Source organism: Oncorhynchus tshawytscha, linkage group LG04 (genome assembly GCF_018296145.1).
Source record: "Oncorhynchus tshawytscha isolate Ot180627B linkage group LG04, Otsh_v2.0, whole genome shotgun sequence".
Taxonomy (NCBI): domain Eukaryota; kingdom Metazoa; phylum Chordata; class Actinopteri; order Salmoniformes; family Salmonidae; genus Oncorhynchus; species Oncorhynchus tshawytscha.
In genome coordinates, this window is record NC_056432.1 from 35,840,946 (window position 1) to 35,853,765 (window position 12,820).

Genomic DNA, 12,820 nt, shown 5'->3' on the forward strand with positions numbered 1-12,820 from the left:
CAAATATAACACTAGAACGGAGATTAAGATGTTTACATGTCAAAATAATTGTTTGATACTGTTCCATCAATCCCATTCCAGCCATTACATTGAGCTCGTCCTCCAATAGCTCTCCCCACCAGTCTCCTCTGATGTAAATGTCCAATGAAACAGAAAAAATGAGGAAGTGGGATGTCTCGCTTCCTCTTCGACTCTGGTATAAAAGCACACCTGTGGTGATAATGATGGTTTCCCAGGAACTGATGGCTTCTACAGTTGTAGCTAGATGGGGTACAGCACCATCTAGTTGCGTCGGGGACAACTGTAGAATTTGAGCTCACTCTAACCCTTTTCCTAACCTTAACCTAATTCTCCTAACCTGCTACGTAAAGTAACTTCTGTCCATAGCTGTACTCCATCTAGCCACAACTATAGAAGCCATTGAAAGCTCGGAAATCTCTGACTTACGACTTCAGTGCGTTCAAAACCACTGGGAAATTGAAAAAAAAACTAGCTCTGACTGGATCATCCAACTCAGGAACTCAGGCCTCTTTCTAGAGCTCCGACTTTCCGACCTGAACGTCACTGACGTCGTGATTTGACCTTGTATTTTTCATAATTCCCAATTGTTTTGAACACGGCATAAGAAACCATTAGTGTCACCGCAAACCAAAGCCCTGTTCGCAAATAAGAGCTTTATACAAGATGGTCAGTAGGTGCTCTGTCGGAAACCATGCAGTCTTTATGAGAATAAATGTTTGGTGCATGGTTGATTGATTATAGGCTACTGAGAAGGTTCCATGTGTTTGGAGAGGCTTTGGGGGCCAAGCAGTTCATTGAAACCCCCCTCCTTTAAAAGTTTTGTCATTGTTTTTGTCATAGTTTTGTGAATTATTGAAAACACTGTTAGGCCTAGGCCTACTGTAGGATGTTTCAGAGTCATCTACTGAGTAGGACTTACTGAGATCACTGTTAATGGTTACATGTGCCTAATACAACATGTGAAGACTTGACAGTGAAATGCATACTTACGAGCCCATTCCCAACAGTGTAAAGTTAAAAAGTAAGACAAATATTTGCACAAAAAAAAGGAAATATACAAGGAGTACCAGTACCGAGTCAATGTGCAGGGGTACGAGGTAGTTGACGTAATATAGTATGTACATGTGGGTAGGGGTAAAAGTGACCATATTTTGGGCCTTCTTCTGACACGGCCTGGTATAGAGGTCCTGGATGGCAGGAAGCACAGCCCCAGTGATGTACTGGGCCATACGCACTACCCTCTATAGCGCCTTGCGGTTGAATGCCGAGGAGTTGCCATACCAATCGGTGATGCAGCCAGTCAAGATGCTCTCAATGGTGCAGCTGTGGAACTTAAGGAACTGAGGGCCAATGGCAAAATCTTTTCACCCTCCTGAGGGGGAAGAGGTGTTATTGTGCCCTCTTCATGACTGTGTTGGTGTGTTTGGACTGTGATAGGTCCTTAGTGATGTGGACACAGAGGAACTTGAAGCTCGATGCGCTCTAATACAACCCAGTCTCTGAATTGGGGCGTGCTTGGCCCTCCGTTTCCTGTAGTCCACCATATACTCCTTTGTCTTGCCAGCTTTCCGGGAGAGGTTGTTGTCCTGAGACCACACTGCCAGGTCTCCCACTACTTCCCTATAGGCTGTCTCATTGTCGTTGGTGATCTGGCCTACCACCATCTCAAAACTTAATAATGGGGTTTGAGTCGTGCGCGGCCACGCAGTCGTGGGTGAGCAGCGAGTACATTAGTGGACTGAGAACGCACCCCTGATGGGCCCCCATGTTGAGGGTCGGCGTGGCAGATGTGTTGTTGCCTACCCTCACCACCTGGGGGTCCAGGATCCATTGGCAGAGGGAGGTGTTCAGTCGCAGGATCCTTAGCTTAGTGATGAGCTTGGAGGACACTATAGAGTTGAACGCTGAGCTGTAAGTCAATGAACAGTAGTCTCATGTAGGTGTTCCTTTTGTCCTGGTGGGAAAGGGCAGTGTGGAGTGCAATAGGTATTGCATAATCTGTGGATGTGATAGAGCGTTATGCAAATTGTTGTGGGTCTAGGGTTTCTGGGATGATGGTGTTGATGTGAGCCATGACCAGCCTTTCAAAGCACTTCATGGCTACATATGTGAGTGCTATTGGTCTATAGTCATTTAGGCAGGTTACCTTAGTGTTCTTGGGCACATGGACTATGGTGGTCAATTTATTGTCATGCTGTCATAGGACCGTCCCCCATATGAGGAGCTGAGCATAGGCCTAAACCATCCATCCATGCCTCTGGCGAACTCTACTTTGTTCCATGTCGTGTGTTTACTTAATATAGCCTACAACATCGGATGTCTATGGTAGCCAAGGCCTACTTTCATACATACAAATTTGATCATGTTCAGGTGAGTTCATTTGGTCAACGTAGGAAGCTTAGTATAAATGGCCGCATATTTGAATTTACCGCTGACATTACAAAGATAGACGGATTTTAAACCAACCACGTTGGAGATACTAAGTACGTTCACCCAATCAAAATAAATATTTCCTCGAAGGCCCCGCGATAGGGGCGGGATTCAATCGACGTTTGTTCTGATAGTTTTGTTGTACTGACGCTGTTTGTTATTTGATAGAAGATCAGTTTGGCCAGGCAATTATTGCAATAATTTTCTCTTGAAGTAGGGTATACTATTTGTTGTCGAAACTCATTTTCTACGCTAGGATATTGAAAGTTTGCGACTTTTCACATTGCTTTTTGTTTCGGGCTTTAAATGGAGAGGGGGACAGGCTATTTACCAATAGACTAACTTGCCTTAATTCCTATTAAATAAATAATGGACAGATTTTTTTTAAAGGAAGGAAACATTTCACTTCAGGTTATCTTGATTTGTTCCCTCTTACCCTCCAGATATTGAGCAAATAAGTATTGACTAAGCAAATCACTGACTACACAGTATTATTCTCGGGCACCGTACGATAATAACTGTAGCCCTGACGTTTGCTACAAATAATATTGAAAAGAGAAGAAATCATTATTCGGATTGGTTATAAATGTATATTAAGTGTTGTCGACGTTATTTGAGGTGCAATTCAAAGACGAAGAAGAAGAATAGAAGTGTCAGGTGATTTCATCAACACGAGGAACCATCTGGTGATTGCATCGCTAAGTTTACCCTGCTCCTGCGTGTTATCCCTAAACTCCAGTGGAAGGGAGGAAGAGAAGGTAAGAGCCGTTATAATGTAGCGTATCAATGTGCTATAATGATTTTTGGTTAAATAGAAAACGTCGATTTGATCACAGTATTTTCATTTTATAAGCCGAACAAACAATCTATTATTCATACGCAGTCGTAGGCTACACAGTACGCAAACGTTTTGCAATGGTCATGGAAGGATTTGTGTGCCAGTGTGGTGGGGATTTTACAGAGTTGGTGGTGTTTGATGGCACTCAATTGTAGACTAGTAAAATGTATATTTAATGTAAAATGCATTCGATGAACAAATTATTTGAGTAGCCTAACGACATCTATAGATTGCGAAAGAGTAACGTTAGCCACAGCTTTGCCCCCTTGAATGACTGTAATGTTTCATAAAGCATGCAAACCCATGTCGTGTGTTTTAATGAATATAACCTACAAAAAAAAGGATATGTAGTTCACTGCCTCCTGATTCTGCATATATAAGAGCACACAAGTCATCTATTGTGGAAAAGTGCCTCAGTCTGCCCGTGGCACCAACAATAGACTACCTACAGGTAACTGCAAACAGTGTCTTAATTAATAGGGCGTTAGGCCACCACGAGTCGCCAGAACAGCTTCAATGCGCCTTGGCATATATTCTACTAGTGTTTGGAACTCTATTGGCGGGATGGGTCACCATTATACCAAGACAAATTGCGTAATTATTTGTTTTGTTGATGGTGTCTCGGGCGCTGCTCCAGAATGTCCCATAAGTGCTGATCTGGTGACAGACGCACAACCTTTAAATCCCCAATGCTCATTTGGCTGCGTTTACACGGGCATCTGAATTCAGATCTTTTTCCACTAATTGATCTTTTGACTAATCACACATTTATCAGAGCTCAAATGGTCAACTTGTGAAAAATGATCACTGAGCTCTCTTTAGCCATGGTAGCCAAAATAATGGGCGACTATGCATTTTTAAAGGTGACCCTAAGCGTGGGGTGTTAATGAATTCAGGAACCACACCTGTGTGGAAGCACCTGCTTTCAATATACTTTGTTTCCCGTATTTACTCATGTTAACTTTAGTTTGGCAGTTACCTGGACCATCTTTGCAATAATTCTTAATAATAATGTTTTTATGCTAACCTTTGGCAATGCAAAATACAGTAGAGTGACTTTATTTATAGTAACAAATGTGGTGGAAAACTTGGACTATTTATTAGACGGATAATAATGTAAAGTTGATAGGCATAATCAATCTTTTTTTTTAACAATAACATATTTTATGGCATGATGTTGGTATTGACTTTATGAAAGATGAGCAGCAGGGTATGTCATATTTGCCACATAGAACACCTGCAATGGTATTTTTGAAATGCATTAGGACCTCCAGTTTTTCCAAGATGTAACACATTAAATAAAAACACATTAATGTCTTTTTTTGCTGCTGTGGCTGGAACTGTCAATCATTTCCCTCTGCTTTCGTTTTCCTTATTGAGTGAGTGAGTGAGTGTCCATGGAGTCTAATTTCTTCTCTTGTAATTACCCAGTATGGAAAAGGGGGCACTTGTGAGTTGCTGCTCGAATTATTTGTGAGGGGGTTGATTCCCTCTTATGTGGCTTTCCTCTTGAGTCCTGAACACTCTTTATGAACACTGATAGGCCTAATATAATGAAATGCATGCGTATCGCCGTAGAGGCATTTGATGTGTTCAATTCTGTTGATGTTACTGCTGTAGAGAAAAGTGATTCAGTTGGATGGAATAGACATTTATTGGCCATGCAGTGTTGTATGAATGAATATAAATAGATTTTGCAGTCAATCACAAGGTCGTGCTGTCGCTCTCCAGTGGCATTTTTTATTCAGTATTAAAATGTAGGATATTCTCATAGATTTATATATAGTGGAGTCTGAAGTTGACACCCTTAATAAAGATGAGCAATAATGATATAAAAAATAAAACAATAAAATACTAAGCTACATTATATGTTAAAACAAATGGGGACATTATTTTATATGAATACAATTGCTCAGAGAAATAGATTATCTTTTAACAAGAGAAAAAAATTAAATGGTAGGCTTCCAAATGATTAATACCCCTAAATATTTTTTATAAATTAAGCATTTGCAAGTTTAGTATTTTGTCCTATATTCTTAGCACACAATGACTACATCAAGCTTGTGACTCTACAAAAAATGTGGATGCATTTGCAGTTTGTTTTGGTTGTTTCAGATTTAGTGCCCAATAGAAAGGAATGATACATAATGTGTGGTCATTTGATTTTTTTTATTGTAAATAAGAATAGAATCTTCCTAAACACTTTTGTGTTAATGTGGATGCTACCATGATTACAGATCATTCTGAGTCATGAATAATGAGTGAGAATGTTCGAGGGCCTAAGATCATACCCCAAACAGTGTTTTAACGTGTCATAGTAAAGTAGAGGCACTTTTTTTTTTTTTTTTTTTTTTTTTTTTTTTGTAGCCTAGGTTCCTGGAAAAATGTGGCCTTTTTATAAATGCGTTTCATGCAATTTTACTACATTTTACATGACTTGAGACTTTGGCTGAATCTTTAATACCGCACAAATAATCAAAATGGCAGGCTACTTTGACACTGAGAAACTGAAAATCTGAGATAAATAAAAATGACCTTGTCTGGACTCCATCAATAGCCTATGTGTGGAAACAGATATTGAAGGCTACATTATGATGAAATTATAGTCCTAAAAAATGCTTTACAGTTTAACTGACTCACCCAATGATGCTCACTTGCTGGTGATGGCTGATGAGCTCATGCCAAAAGCCTATCTCTCTTTAGTAAAACAATATTTAGAGGTTTATCAAATATTTTGGTAGCCTACAGTATAGTGTTCTATTTTCAGCGGGAGCCATTTGCTTTACAACCTGTGTTTCCCTCGATTGTATTTGCAATATTGTGAAAGGCATGTTTGTCTTAGTGCTGTTTTTTCATTGACAGATTGGCTGCCCATTCCCGACTGTAGGCTATTCCTTGTTATTGGGCTACAATCTCGGCTATTTTTTAAAATAAGCTATTGATCCTTTGTGAATAAATTATAAGCCTTCTCATGGTCTTTGGCAAATGTATAGTGCATTGGGAAAGTATTCAGACTCCTTACCTTTTTCCACATTTTATGTTACACCCTTATTCTAAAATGTATTGAATAACAAATTTCCTCATCAATCTACACACAATACCCCATTAAAAACAGTTCTTTAGAAATGTGAGCACATTTATTAAAAATAAGATACTTTACTTACGTTATTATTCAGTCCCTTTGCTATGAGACTCGAAATTGAGCTCATGTGCATCTTGTTTCCATTGATCATCCTTGATTGTTCTACAACTTAATTGGAGTCCACCTGTGGTAAATTCAATTGGTTTGAGATTATTTGGAAAGGCACACATCTGTCTATGTAAGGTCCCGCAGTTGACAGTGCATGTCAGAGCAAAAACCAAGCCATGAGGTCGACGGAATTGTCCGTAGAGCTCCGAGACAGGATTGTGTCGAGGCACAGATCTGGGGAAGGGTACCCAAAAATGTCTGCAGCATTGAAGGTCCCCAAGAACATGGTGCCGTCCATCATTCTTAAATGGATGAAGTTTTGAACCAGCGAGACTCATCCTAGAGCTGGCCGCCTGTGTAAACTGAGCAATCGGTGGGAGATGGACCTTGGTCAGGGAGGTGACCAAGAACCTGAAGGTCACTCTGACAGAGCTCCCGGAGATGGGAGAGCATTCCAGAAGGACACCCATCTCTGCAGCACTCCACCAATCAGGTCTTTATGGTAGAGTGGCCAGACGGAAGCCACTCCTCAGTAAAAGGCACATGACAGCCCGCTTGTAACTAAAGGACTCTGACCATGAGAAACAAGATTCTTTGGTCTGATGAAACCAAGATTGAGGAAACTTCCCTACGGTGAAGCACAGTGGTGGCAGCATCATGCTGTGGGGATGTTTTTCAGCTGCAGGGACTGGGAGATTAGTCAGGATCAAGGGAAAGATGAACGGAGCAAAGTACAGAAGATCCTTGATGAAAACCTGCTCCAGAGCGCTCAGGACCTCAGACTGGAGCGAAGGTTCACCTTCCAACAGGACAATGACCCGAAGTTCACAGCCAAGACGACACAAGAGTGGCTTCGGGACAAGTCTCAATGTCCTTGAGTGGCCCGGCCAGAGCCCGGACTTCAACTCAATCGAACATCTCTGGAGAGACCTGAAAATAACTATGCAATTGACGCTCCCCATCCAACCTTACTTGACAGGATCCTGCTTGACAGGATCTGCAGAGAAGAGTGGGAGAAACTCCCCAAATACAGATGTGCCAAGCTTGTAGTGATATACTCAAGTGTAATTGTTGCCAAAGGTGCTTCAAAAAAGTACTGAGTAAAGCGAATGAATGCTTATGTAAATGTTTTTAATTTAAATACTTTTGCAAAAGTGTCTAAACCTGTTTTGCTTTGTCATTATGGGGTATTGTGTGAATTGATTGGGGAGGAATTTAAAAAAATTATTATTATATTTTAGAATAGCCTGTAATGTGGAAAAAGTCAAGGGGTCTAAATATTTTCAGAATGCGCTTTATTTCAATTCGTAAGGGGTGCTTCTGTTCCTTCAGAACCCTTCGCGCGGCCATAATTCTATCAGGAAATAAATGAAGTGCAACACTGGAGAGATGAGTTGCAGGCTCATGTCTATCAGAGCAGAGAGGGATCATAGAAACTAGAATGAGATTCACTTATGTGAGAGATACTGGCACGTTCCTCACACACACGCTTTGGTCTCCAACAGGTTACAATGTTGCGCAAAGCATAAACCCAGGCCGGCACAACCCAAATCAACTCTTAGAATATTAGGCCCGGTCTGAGAATCTACTTTTTCACATTTAGTTAATTCTCCTGCCCCCATAAAAGAATGTGGCGGCAACTCTAATGAACTTTGATCTGTTCTGTGAATATTTAAGATAATTGTTCATGACTTGAGGTACCAAATGGATGCCGGAACAAAGCAGTCCAAAACGGAGAGGTGCAGGATCCGGCTCAAATGAAGCAATGGCACCAAGATACTCTAACCTCCCTCCATTACCAATAACATGGGAGGTTAGCATGTCTTTGGCCATCTAACTTACTCATTGTTATTCAAGCTTTGTTCAGAATTATTTTAATTTATATTTTTTTGGGGGGGGATTAATAGGAAACGCAACCAAGACAAACTGCAAATGCATCCAACATGTTTGGAGTCACAAGCTGGATGTGGTCATTGCGTGCTAGGAAAATGGGACCAAATACTGAACTTTTGACTACTTAAACAAATATTTAGAGGTGTCAATTTTGACCCCTAACTTTATTAGATTTGTTTATTTCTTGTTAAACAAAGTCTCTGAGCAATTTGTATAATATAATTTCCCCCCTTTGTTGCATTGAATGTAGCTCAGTATTTGAATTATTTTATACAGTCATTATTGCTCATCTTTATCAAGGCTGTCAATCATTTTGGACCCACTGTATGTGCATTGTCACTACTCCAAATGCATGGAAATAATAATAGTTTTTTAAAAATGTGTCTGTCACAAGTGCTACACATGGATTAGAGCACTCCGTATGCAGCCAACATTGGATGATGTTATTGGTTCTACTCAAGTGCTTTCCAATTTGAGTGCTGTCTATTTATTTAATAGAGAAGCATGTGCTACATTTAAAGATGTCTCCAAAAGGACCCATCAGCAAAATGATTGTTTTTGTTGTTTGCCATATATCTAGCAGTGAGTGACAATATCATGGACACTTGGCTACCATGGATCCTAAGTCTGCTAGATTTGACAAAACGATGCCTAGCTCCTGTCAAGGCATCTGTCAGTGTTCAGCTGCCATTTCTGACCCGACGATATCTCATCCCACAAAGGCCTTCTATGTTCCACGTTGTCAAGGTGACTCTATTAATATTTACTCCATTGATGCAGCTGTCCATTGTATCATCCCTGATTTTCTAAATATTCTATTTACTTTGTTTTGATTTCGTTAGGCTATATGCTGTTCAGTGGGAATGTTATGACTGCATCTCAGTGTCCGGGTAAGAATGAGACTACTTGATTGACATTAGGATGGTCTTTCAGCCTGGGCTATGAGGAAGTTCTAATTGAGATAGAAAAGAGAACCCTAATGCTCAGTGTGATCTCCCACGCGTGTCCTGCTTGGCGACAGCTATGTTGAAGTACAGTGGATGTTGAATGGAGAAGGTGGCAGAGTTATCCAATTTGATTGATCACGCACATGGTTAGCATATGTGAGTGTATTGAAATGCTTGTGCTTCTAGTTCCGACTATGCAGTAATATCTAACAAATTCACAATAACCACCTTTTTTAAATGGATGAATAGAATATGTACATATAAATATATGGATGAGCGATGGCGTGCGGCATAGGCAAGATGCAGTAGATGGTATAAAATGCAGTATATCCATATGAGATGAGTAATGTAGGATATTTAAATATTAAAGTGCCTTTATTTAAAGTGACTAGTGATACCTTTTTTATTAAATCCATTTATTACATTTATGAAAGTTACAAGAGATTTGAGTCTGTATGTTGGCAGCAGCCACTCTGTTAGTGATTGCTGCTTATCAGTCTGATGGCCTTGAGATAGAAGCTGTTTTTCAGTCTCTCGGTCCCAGCTTTAATGCACCTGTACTGACCTCGCCTTCTGGATGATAGCGGGGTGAAAAGGCAGTGGCTCGGGTGGTTGTCGTGTCTATATTTTGGGCCTTCCTGTGACATTGAGTGCTGTAGGTGTCTTGGAGGGCAGGTAGTTTGCCCCCGGTGATGTGTTGTGCAGACTGCACTACCCTCTGGAGAGCCCTGCGGTGCAGTTGCCGTACCGGGCATTGATGCAGCCCGACAGCATGCTCCCGATTGTGCATCTGTAAAAGTTTGTGTTTTAGATGACAAGCCAAATGACTTCAGCCTCCTGAGGTTGAAGAGGTGCTGTTGCGCCTTCTTCACCATGCTGTCTGTGTGGGTGGACCATATCATATTGTCCATAATGTGTACGCCAAGGAACAATACACCTTCTCCACTACTGTCTCGTGGATGGGCGAGTGTGCTCCCTCTGTTTCCTGTAGTCCATGATCATTTCTTTGTTTTGTTGACATTGAGCGATGGTTATTTTCCTGACACCACACTCAGAGGGCCCTCACCTCCTCCATGTAGGCCATCTCGTCGTTGCTGGTAATCAGGCCTGTCACTGTAGTAGTGTCTGCAAACTTGATGATTGAGTTGGAAGCATGCATGGCCACGCAGTCATGGGTGAACAGGGAGTACAGTGGAGGGCTGAGAACATACCCTTGTGGTCAGCTGATCAATTAGTAATGAATAGCGGGAAACAACGCAACGATGCATTCTCAGTATGCGAAAATAGAATGTTTAATAGTATGCAATATTTAGAAAATTTAATATGGTTTAAATACCAGGATGTTATTTACACTTGTTTTGGCTCTAAATATAGCAGATTATTTTTCTCACTTTTCCACAATGCATTGGGAGAGTGTGGGCTGTGAGTGATAGGCCCTAGTTCTTTTCAAGTTACCCCCCAAACACAACTATGCTACTTAATTGGGAAGATACCTGACGCTTCTGCGGTGGGGTTCAAATGTAAGCTGTTGTTCTTATAGGATCACAAGCATTGCATCTTATGCTACATTTTGTTTTGTATAATCACTCCATTTATTTAGCTTACTTTCTCCTATAACATTAAGTCTGGTGGTGGATACTGTGCTGAATAGCCTGTATGAATCCTACACTGACGTGAATCTAACTCTGTATCATCATTTTTGTATGTTTCTGTAGCAATTGCTTAAGTCCATTTCTGGGAAAATGGTAGTGCCAAACAACTATTTTTGAGAGGCTTCATAGAATGTGTAATGGAAGTGATTTGTGCAGCACATTGACTTGGTACTGGTACCCCTGTATATAGCCTCGTTGTTATGTTACTTTTTTGATATTTAATTTTAGTAAACATTTTCTCAACTCTAGTTCTTGAACTGCATTGTTGGTTTATGGCTTGGAAGTAAGCATTTCACGGTAAGGCCTACACTTGTTATATTTGGCGCATGTTACAAATACGATTGGATTTGGAATGAATCCTGCATCAAGCAAGTGCTTTATCCCTTGGCGGTTATAAGGGGGACGTCACGTGAAGAGGTTCATCCTTGAAAATGATACAAAGAAAAGCCACCTATTACAATGAGCCAGTGTCTATCTAGCTGGCCAACTACTCCATTAATATTGTACATGTCTGACCTAGGAGCAAAATCATGTTGATTATTAAATTGCCTCAACTTGCATGCACATTTGGAAGAATAAATAAAGTACAGTAACACCACACTCTGCTGTCCCTGTAGTTTGATTGATCAAAGTACAGTGTCTTACTGGGGAGATTACGCTCCGTCAGTGCTGTGGGCAAAGGTGGCTGTGATGTGACTGCCTGTGTAGTGCGAGAGGGAGGCCAGGTCCAGAGTGAATGCCTCTTTATGCTCCTGGCTGACACCTGCTTGGCTGGGGGGCAGAGCTGTGCTTCTTCCCCCTGTCCTACTGGCTTGGAATGCTCCTTCAATAAACCCTTTGCACCGGTCTCCTCTCCCTCCTTCGAAAGGGAATAACTCTCTAGGTCTTTGTCTGGCCAGCCCCAGCACACACAGCGCAGCCCCAGGACTGTGTTAAGGCTTTTTGGATTGTTAGCTGTCTTGGGTTAAATATAGAAGTTTATGAAGGATAGGAAATATGGGGGTTACTAGCTAAGGAATAATGAAGTACTGTGTTGTAGTCTTATGTTTTCAAAATAATTTGGTGTTTTATTTGACAAGTTCCCTCCAGTTAATAAAAAAACACCAGATTTAAAATCAGTATGTCAAATTAAAATTAACTTCAGCCTAAAAGTGAATTGCTGGCCACTTTCGTACCATATAAAGTGTACTTTTTGTTTATTTTGTAAAGTGTTATTCTTGTATTTCCATAGCCCTCTATAGTGATGGCATGTACTCAAATGCGATGCCAGGGCTTGCTTTCAGTCATCTCTTCGCAGTCAGACACAAGATGACATCTGTGCCATAAATTGTTTTTAAACAAGATTTCATGGCATTATTCATTATTCCCCTCAGTGCAGGGATCTTAGGTGGTGATGTGTAATAGAATAATAGTGGGCCTGTTCCACTGACATGTTGACCATTAATCTGCCCCCCCCCTTCCAACCCACCCCACAGTGCAACTCAGGGACACTATGCATAAACATAGAGCAATTACACCGAAATCCCTCTGTGTCAAGAGAAGGAACAAATCATTTTTTTTGGGGGGGGACACTAAATTCCCTGGCTGATCCCCTCCACCCCAATCTGAGGATGACACTGGCTACAACCAGGAAACGATCAGCGATGTTAGTGCAGTCAGTCACTGTGCCCGAACACCTTTTCCTGAGGACTTTACCCAAGATCATCTCTGCAGCTGACAACTTCAGGCAGTGGCCTGGATTGATCTTAATTCCATCCCCCATGACCTGCTAGTCAGTGGATTGAAATCTCAGCAGCACATGTTTAAGTCCCCCACCATGCAGCACAGTCAACATCTGTGCTTAGTGTTG

At 41.2% G+C, this 12,820-nt stretch overlaps 1 protein-coding gene across 1 annotated transcript in view; it reads left to right on the top strand.

The window, feature by feature from the left end:
- The first annotated feature begins 2,598 nt into the window (after positions 1-2,598).
- The window catches only part of LOC112248640 (ARVCF delta catenin family member), a 240,150-nt gene continuing 229,928 nt past the window's right edge, over positions 2,599-12,820 (top strand). Inside the window, exon 1 of the mRNA XM_024417832.2 lies at positions 2,599-3,209. The gene's annotated coding sequence lies outside the window, so the exon portion shown is untranslated. The remainder of the gene's footprint in view (positions 3,210-12,820) is intronic.